At 35.8% G+C, this 8,227-nt stretch overlaps 1 pseudogene; it reads left to right on the top strand.

Moving 5' to 3' along the window:
• The first annotated feature begins 902 nt into the window (after window positions 1-902).
• Window positions 903-1,852, top strand: LOC115275883 (annotated as a pseudogene).
• Window positions 1,853-8,227: the final 6,375 nt, after the last annotated feature.

Below are 8,227 nucleotides of genomic sequence, written 5' to 3'. Positions count from 1 at the left end.
TTCTCTATTAAAATGTTTTTTTGTGGGGTTGCTGAAGATCATGAAGAACAAACTCTGAAAGCAAAGGTAACCACAGAGGTTCAGATAGGCCTACCTGATGGGTTGATTTGAGGTTTCTGGTAAGGTCATTTTTTCTGTTTTCTCGTATTATGAACTGAATTCTAAGAAATGCTACCCCCCATGAAGGACTGTTTATGAACAGAGAGAAAGCTATTCTTCATTCATCTTCGTATATATTTAAATATACATTTATTATCATTATATTATATAGAGTAAGTGTAATTATATATCATACATATATACACTATTGGAACCACCCACTGTTCCATGTTCCTAACAGATTTTATTCATGTTAATTCAAGAACTCGACAAAAATTATTACTTTTTTACCAATGTACAATTTGTTACCAGAGACTCTGAAAAAATGAATACATTACTAAAGTTATATCCAGGTTAAATGATATGGTGCTAGATCTACAAAATCTTTTAAGTAAAGACCTGCTTTTGTAATAAAGCCCTTTGCTTTTGCATGCGTTAAAAAAAAAAGACCTGCTTTTCAGAAAACAACTTTAATACGAATTTTTCCATTAATAAAGACATCCCTATATATCTACATTTGAAAGTAGTTTGTCCTAAATTTTATCTGGCACTTCCCAGTAAAACTATTGGAGTATTAATAGCCTTCACAATGTTGTTGTGTAGTCTTCAGATGTTTTTGATTTCTCAAAGCCTCACTATCATCCATCATCAATAAAATACCAAATCTCACATCTTTTGATTCATAGGTGTGTTTCAAGAATCAAATACAATACTGGAAGTGAAGGTGTACAAAAAATCAATTTAATAAATTTAAATTTCCCTGATTCTTATTCTTCTCTAAACCCTCAATGTGACATGGACACATGAAGATGGGGAATTCTTCAACTGTGACAGAATTCATTCTGGTGGGACTTTCCAAATACCCAGAGCTCCAGCTTCTTCTGTTCATGCTCTGCCTCATCATGTATGTGATAATCCTGCTGGGAAATAGCCTCCTCATTGTCATCATCATACTGGATTCTCGCCTCCACACCCCCATGTACTTCTTCCTTGGGAACCTCTCATTCTTGGACATCTGCTACACATCATCATCCATTCCCCTGATGCTTATCATAGTAAAGTCTGAGAGAAAATCTATCTCATTCATTGGCTGTGCTCTGCAGATGGCTCTCTCCCTTGGGTTGGGCACCACTGAGTGTATCCTCTTGGCTGTGATGGCCTATGATCGATATGTGGCCATCTGCAACCCACTGAACTGAGGTACCCCATCATCATGCACAGGGTGCTTTATGTGCACATGGCTGCTTGGTCCTGGATCATAGGCTGTCTGAACTCTCTATTGCAAAGAGTCATGACAATGATATTGCCTTTCTGTGGGAATAATGTCATTGATCATCTTACCTGTGAGATCCTGGCCCTTCTGAAACTCATATGTTCAGACATTTCCATGAATGTGCTTATCCTGACAGTGGCAACTACGATTTTATCGGTGATTCCTTTGCTGTTAATTTTCATTTCCTATGTTTTTATCCTCTCTTCCATCCTGAGAATTAATTCTGCTGAAGGGAAAAAGAAAGCTTTTTCTACTTGTTCTGCCCATCTGACTGTGGTTTTCTTATTCTATGGCTCAGCCCTTTTTATGTACATAAAGCCCAAGTCAAAGGACACAAACCCTTCTGATGAGATCATTGGACTGTCTTATGGAGTGGTAACCAAAATGTTGAATCCCATCATCTATAGCCTGAGGAATAAAGAGGTGAAAGAAGCCGTGAAGAAGGTCCTAAGCAGACACCTGAATTTATTGAAATCATGAAAGGCCTTAAGGCCTTTATATCTGAAGTAGAGAGCTAGATCTTGACTTTTATATTCATGAAGAGACAAAAAAAGACATTATCATGAGAGTCTGTATGTTTGCTAAGCCAAATTTGAGATTTTCATTCATTTCAATATAAAATGCTCATGTAAACCTTCCTAATAGTGCCTTATCTGCTGGGTTTCTGTTGATAAACAGGTCTGCTAATTGCTCCCATGAAGGTCATGATGCTGTTCATCAAGATGAATCAACCTCTCAACCTCAATCTCAATTTCTCTTTCCCTCTCTGTCTCTCTCTCATCTCCTTTCCCTTTTCTCACTTCTACTCACCTCTCTCCTCCACATATTTCCCTACTCCTCCTTTCTCTCTTTCTGTCCTTTCTCAGTGTCATTGAAGTGGACATCTGTTGCTTTTGTTATGCAACATTCCTGCATAATGTCACTATACAGTTTGCAGATCCGAACAATACATAGGAAACTTAAAGTATTTTTCTTTTGAGGAACCAACAGTGCCCTAAACTCAGTCCATGTTTTACAGGGTGGGACTGTCCCTACCCTCTGAAATTTAGGGTACGCATGGAAATAGGACTTGCCAAACATTAATTAATTAACCTTTTAAAAGTTTATTTCCTTAGTCATAGTGGTTGCTATAGTTTAGCAAGTGACCTAAATCAGGCTAATCAGATAAAATCCAAGAACACTTCCCCACTGTCAGAAAAAACATTATTCTTTCTGTTGGTCTCTCAATGGGTATAATGTAAACCACGAGTTCCTGCTGATCATCCTTGTCAATATGCGGGAGAGACTGAGAAAGGAGAGCTGACATAGGCAATATGCCTGATGATGCCATTCTAACACCTGAAACCAATGATGGCTACAATCAGACTCATCTCTGTATAGTTTATTCATATGAATCAAATTAGCATTTTATGCATAAGTAATATTAGATTTTACCACATACATCCATATACATACTAATTACTATATCCCCTTTCTTCACATATTAGTCCATCTACTTATGGAGGACATAGTCAAACTCAAAAGCAGAGAATGGAATGGTGGTTAACAGGAGCTGGAAGGAGAGGAAAATAGGGAGTTTTTAGTCAAGGGGTACAATGTTTCAGTTATACAAGATGAATAAGTCCTAGGGACCTATAGTGCCAATAGTCAACAACACTTTAAGTTACTGTATACTTTAAATTTTTCTAAGGGGCGCCTGGGGAGCAGAGTCGGTTAAGCATCCAGCTTCTGCTCAGGTCATGATCTCATGGTTTGTGGGTTCACGCCCCGCGTTGGGCTCTGTGCTGACTGCAAGCTCAGAGCCTGGAGCCTTCTTTGGATTCTGTGTCTCCCTCTCTCTTTGACCCTCCCCTGCTCATGCTGTCTCTCTCTGTCTCTCTCAAAAATAAATTTAAAAACATGAAAAAAAATTGTTTTCTAGGTGTGTACTTATATTAAGTTTTCTTATTGCAAAATAATAATAATCATAAATAAGAGGGTGGGAAGAAATTTTTTGAGGTGGTGGATTTGTTTGTGACACAGACTGTGATAGTTTTATGAGTATATACTTGTCTCCAAACTCATCAAGTATTGTACCTTAATTATATACAGCTGTTTCAATGTGCAAACTAAACAAAAACCTGGGGGGTGAGGAAGAATTTTACTTTAAATAATAAAGAGTACATGTTTTAATAAAGGTGAAATTAAGCAATGGTATTAAAATACTAGAAAGGTAGCTACTTTGGGGAAGCTGATAAAGGGAAAGCCTGGAAGAGGCATTAGAGAAGTCTTCTAAGGTTATGCTAATGTTCTATATCTTTTCACATTTATTTATTTAAATACAAGTTAGTTAACATACAGTGTAGTATTGGTTTGAGGAGTAGAACCCAGTGATTCATCATCACTCACATATAACGCACAGTGCTCATCCCGACAAGGACCCTTCTTAATGCCCATCACCTATCTAGCTCATCCCCCACCCCCCTCCTCCAGCAACCTTCTATTTGTTCTCTGTATTTAATAAGAGTCTCTTTTGGTTTGTCTCACTGTTTTTACCTTATTTTTCCTTTCTTTCCCCTATTTTCATCTATTTTGTGAAATCATATGATAATTGTCTTTCTCTGAATGACCTATTTCCCTTAGCATAATACCCTCTAGTTCCATCCACACTGTTGCAAATGGCAAGATTTCACTTATATCTGGATAGGAGTATAGATTACATAGGTGGATACATTTGTCAAAACTGAGTACACTTTACTTATGGATTTATATAAATTTTAAATTTAAAAACTGCACTTAAATATTTAATTCTAGTTAAAAATATACTCTCATTTCTGATATGCATACTAAGGGAGAAGTGTGTTGAAGTCGACAAAGTGCTTTGAAATCCATTAAAATATAAGACAGATTAGAGAATATAAAGTGGATGGATCATAGATACATGAAAAGCAAGTATAGTAAAATCTTTTTGTTTAATAGTTTATTCTCAAATTTGTTTCCATATAACACCCAGTGCTCTTCCCCACAAGTGCCCTCCTCCATTATCACCACCTCCCTTCCCCCTCCCCCAACCCCTTCAACCTGTGTTTGTTTTCAGTATTCAGTACTCTCTCAGGTTTTGTGTCCCTCTCTCTCCCCAACTCTTTTTCCCTCTTCCCCTCCCCCTGGTCCTCCATTAGGTTTCTCCTGTTCTCCTGTTAGACCTATGAGTGCAAACATATGGTATCTGTCCTTCTCTGCCTGACTTATTTCACTTGGCATGACACCCTCGAGGTCCATCCACTTTGCTAGAAATGGCCATATTTCATTCTTTCTCATTGCCATGTAAATATTAATGATAGTATCTAATCAGTGGATAAATGAGCATTAGCTTTAAAATTCTTTCAATCCTCCTTTATGCTTGAAAATTCTCATAATAAAAGGTTGGAAAATTTTTGCATGAAACTTATGAGGAGCATAGTTCTAGAATGAATGATAAAATATAGACCTTTACTGAACCAAGGATAGAGAATATGTCAAACCTGATGCCCTTATAGGTTACCTTGAATTTCATTAAAAAAAAAAAAAGTAATACGACTTTTAAAAGGCAAAACTTCTTAGCAGGTTATTTACAACTCCTACCAGACAGAAATTAAAATAAATTTTAATGGTCCCATTAAACTTAATTTTCTATACGATCTGTAGTCAGAGTTTTAATTGTTATTTCTGGGGAATGGCTACAAAGAAAGGACAGGGAAAAAATTTATCAGAAATTTATAAAAATCAGAATGAGAGATAGTGAGAAAAAAGCAAATGGCAAACATCTTTGGCAGGATGCTTTGTCTGCATGATTCTTTCTACTATTTTTTGCTATTTCTGAGGGACTACTGGCCCCCCAGGGCATGTCAAATTGTAAAGACTCAGGGCTCCTGGGTGGCTCAGATGGTTAAGCCTCTGACTTTGGCTCAGGTCATGATCTCACATTCGTGGTTCGAGTCCCACGTCCGGTTCTGTGCTGACAGCCCAGAGCCAGGAGTCTGCTTATGATTCTGTGTCTCACTCTCTCTCTGCCCTTCCCACTCATGCTCTGTCTCTCTGTCTCAAAAATAAACAAAACATTAAAAAAATTGTAAAGACTCTAACAAAAGGAATTGGGTTCTACAACATTTATTCTTTAATTCACCTTCCTCCAGACCCTTAAGTCCATGAAGAGATGCTTGAAATGGCATTCCTCTATTTCAAAGTTTCTCAGTCTTGGCATTATTAATATTTTGAGCTGGATTATTCACCATTGTGGGAAGCTGTCCTGTGCATTAGAGGATGTTGAGTATTACCCCTTGCCTCTACACTAGATGCCAGTAGCACTGTCTTCCCTCCTCCCAACTCTCCCAAATGTGACAACCAATAATGTCTCCAGATTCTACCACAAGTCACAAAGAAGAAAATCCCACAGTTGAGAGGATTGCTATACATCCATAGGAAAAATTACCTCTAAATTTGTAACACTGATAAACATGTAAATTCTTAAAAAAAAAAGTTGTGTAAACACATTTCTCAGAGCCATCTCTGATCTGAAATTTTAATACATATGAAGAGGTTCAAGTTCAACTTAAACAACATAACCTTATAAGCTGGCTGAAAAATGAAGTTTCCTTTTCCTATGCTACTGATATTTTCACACCAGATGTAGGAAGAATAAGAATTATGGCCAATTTCATTCAAGATTCATTTGAATATACATGCCAAAATCAAAAGACTGTTTTTAAAAGGGAATGAGATTTTGGTCAATATAATGAAGGCTGTTGGTATTAGTGATGAAAGGATGACTGAACACAAATGTTATGCCTCTGATCCAAAGTTTTAAATGTCAAAGCATTATTTTATCTTTGGAGTATTTAATACAGTATAGAGTATACCTTAAGTTCTAGCACATATAAAAAGTACATTTAAATCTATATTTCACAAACCTGTGACAATTTTTTAAATAAGGCAAATAACTTTCTAAAATCAATACTTGATAAATGTATATACAAGTCTATTTAAGGAAACCCCAAGGATTAAGTTAGTGTCAAATAAAGAACCATGGATGTTAGTCAAGAATGGCATGATACCATTTCTAAGAATATTTATTGTTATTTAAAAATAATGAAACACATATTTCTCTTAATGGAAGGTGTATGTCATCAATGAGAATAAAGACCAAAAGAAATGGAATAAAATCTTCAGACTGTTCATAGAAAGTAACAAAAAACCTGTTATTCTGCACCAAACTAAACTATCTGTCAAGAGAAAAGCCAAAATAAGGATACTTTTGGACAAAGACTAAATTTTACCATGCATAGCACCCCACAAAGAAAAAACGGTATTCAACTGAAAGGTATGGAATAAAAAAAATCAAAGTAAACAAAGGAATTGGTAAATCCAAATTGTCACTAGCTTGATAATTTTCTTTCCTTTTTCTTAAATATTTTTCAAAAAAGCAACAATTTGGAGAATTTAAATACAAAATAAAATGATATTTTAAACATCAACCACATCAAAGATATGGTCAAAAGTTAAAAACCAAAGATAAACATTTTAAAGTCCGTGTACTATTCAGAAGGACTGCAGAGATATTAAGTAGAGACTTTGTTAAATAAGCGTCATTAAAAAAATATAAGGACTCATAAAAACAATAGAAACAAGATCCAGAACTTTTAAATCTGTTAAGAAAATAAAAAAAGACAATTTCATCAACTCAATAGAAGTCATGCAAGTTGTTCAAGAAAAAAAAAGAGAAAATATGTAGAGCACAGACTTAAAAAACACATAATGAGGATAAAAGAATCAGAAGCATAAATATTCATATTAAGTGATATAAAGGCATCAGTTAGAAGATATCAATGGATATTGTGGAGAATTATATTAACCTATTTTCTAATGCTAAAAGTCACCTTTCATGCCAGCAGTAAATTCAACCAATCCAGTTATATTCTATTTAGAAGAGAAACTTCTAAATTGTAACACAGAAAGTTGGAAAGTAATGCGATGGAAATATATGTTCCACAGAAACACTAACACAAAGAAAGCCACTCTTTGCATTAAATCAGGTTAAGGACCCTGAAGCAAAAAGCTTTACCAGAAAATTTATCTGAAAGAAAAAATAGTTCTGAAGCTTCTTCATCTTACCACACAGCTTCAATTGACTGTATGAATAATGACAGAATTACAAGAAAAAGCCGAATCTACAATAAAAAAGGGAGAATCCAGTATCTGCTTTAAACTCTTAAGTGAAAAAATAAAATACACACACACACACACAAACACACACACACACACACTTATATGAAACTTCGCATTAAGAATTGAGAGGATATTTTCATACCCAAATGAAATATAGAAAAACTAATACAACATTAGGAAAGGAAGCAGTCTCAATAAAAACCAAATAATAATATTCTAATCTCAACACTGGCCACAATACAAAAAACACTAGAGTTAAATATTGAAAATATAACCACTCCCAAAATGTTTTTTAAATCTGAAAATAGAAAACAGGAGGAGGAACCAAGATTGCAGAAAGGAAGGGAGCTCTGTAAACTTCGTTCACCACATCTATTGAACTGAGAAGGACATTACTCTCATCTGCAAGAGTGAAAGGAGAAAATATAGCTTCCAGAAAGAAGACAGTCTCAAAGATGTGTGAGTGAGTGAGTGCGAACAGGGGAGATTGGAAAACGGCCAGTCAGAGACAGGCAGGGGAGGTGCAAGCCCCTGCCCAACACGGGGAAAGCACATGGAGCCCCGGAGAGACAAAGGGAAGAGAAAGAGAAACTGAACATGCTCAAAACACTGTCTCTAGAGAAGAGATAAAGAAGGTTTAACCCTGCAAGGAGAGAAAAACTCTCACTCCATGTA

The sequence above is a fragment of the Suricata suricatta genome, chromosome 13 (assembly GCF_006229205.1).
Source record: "Suricata suricatta isolate VVHF042 chromosome 13, meerkat_22Aug2017_6uvM2_HiC, whole genome shotgun sequence".
Taxonomy (NCBI): Eukaryota; Metazoa; Chordata; class Mammalia; order Carnivora; family Herpestidae; genus Suricata; species Suricata suricatta.
The sequence above is the reverse complement of the archived record's forward strand: the minus strand, read 5'-3'. Positions and strand labels throughout refer to the sequence as shown.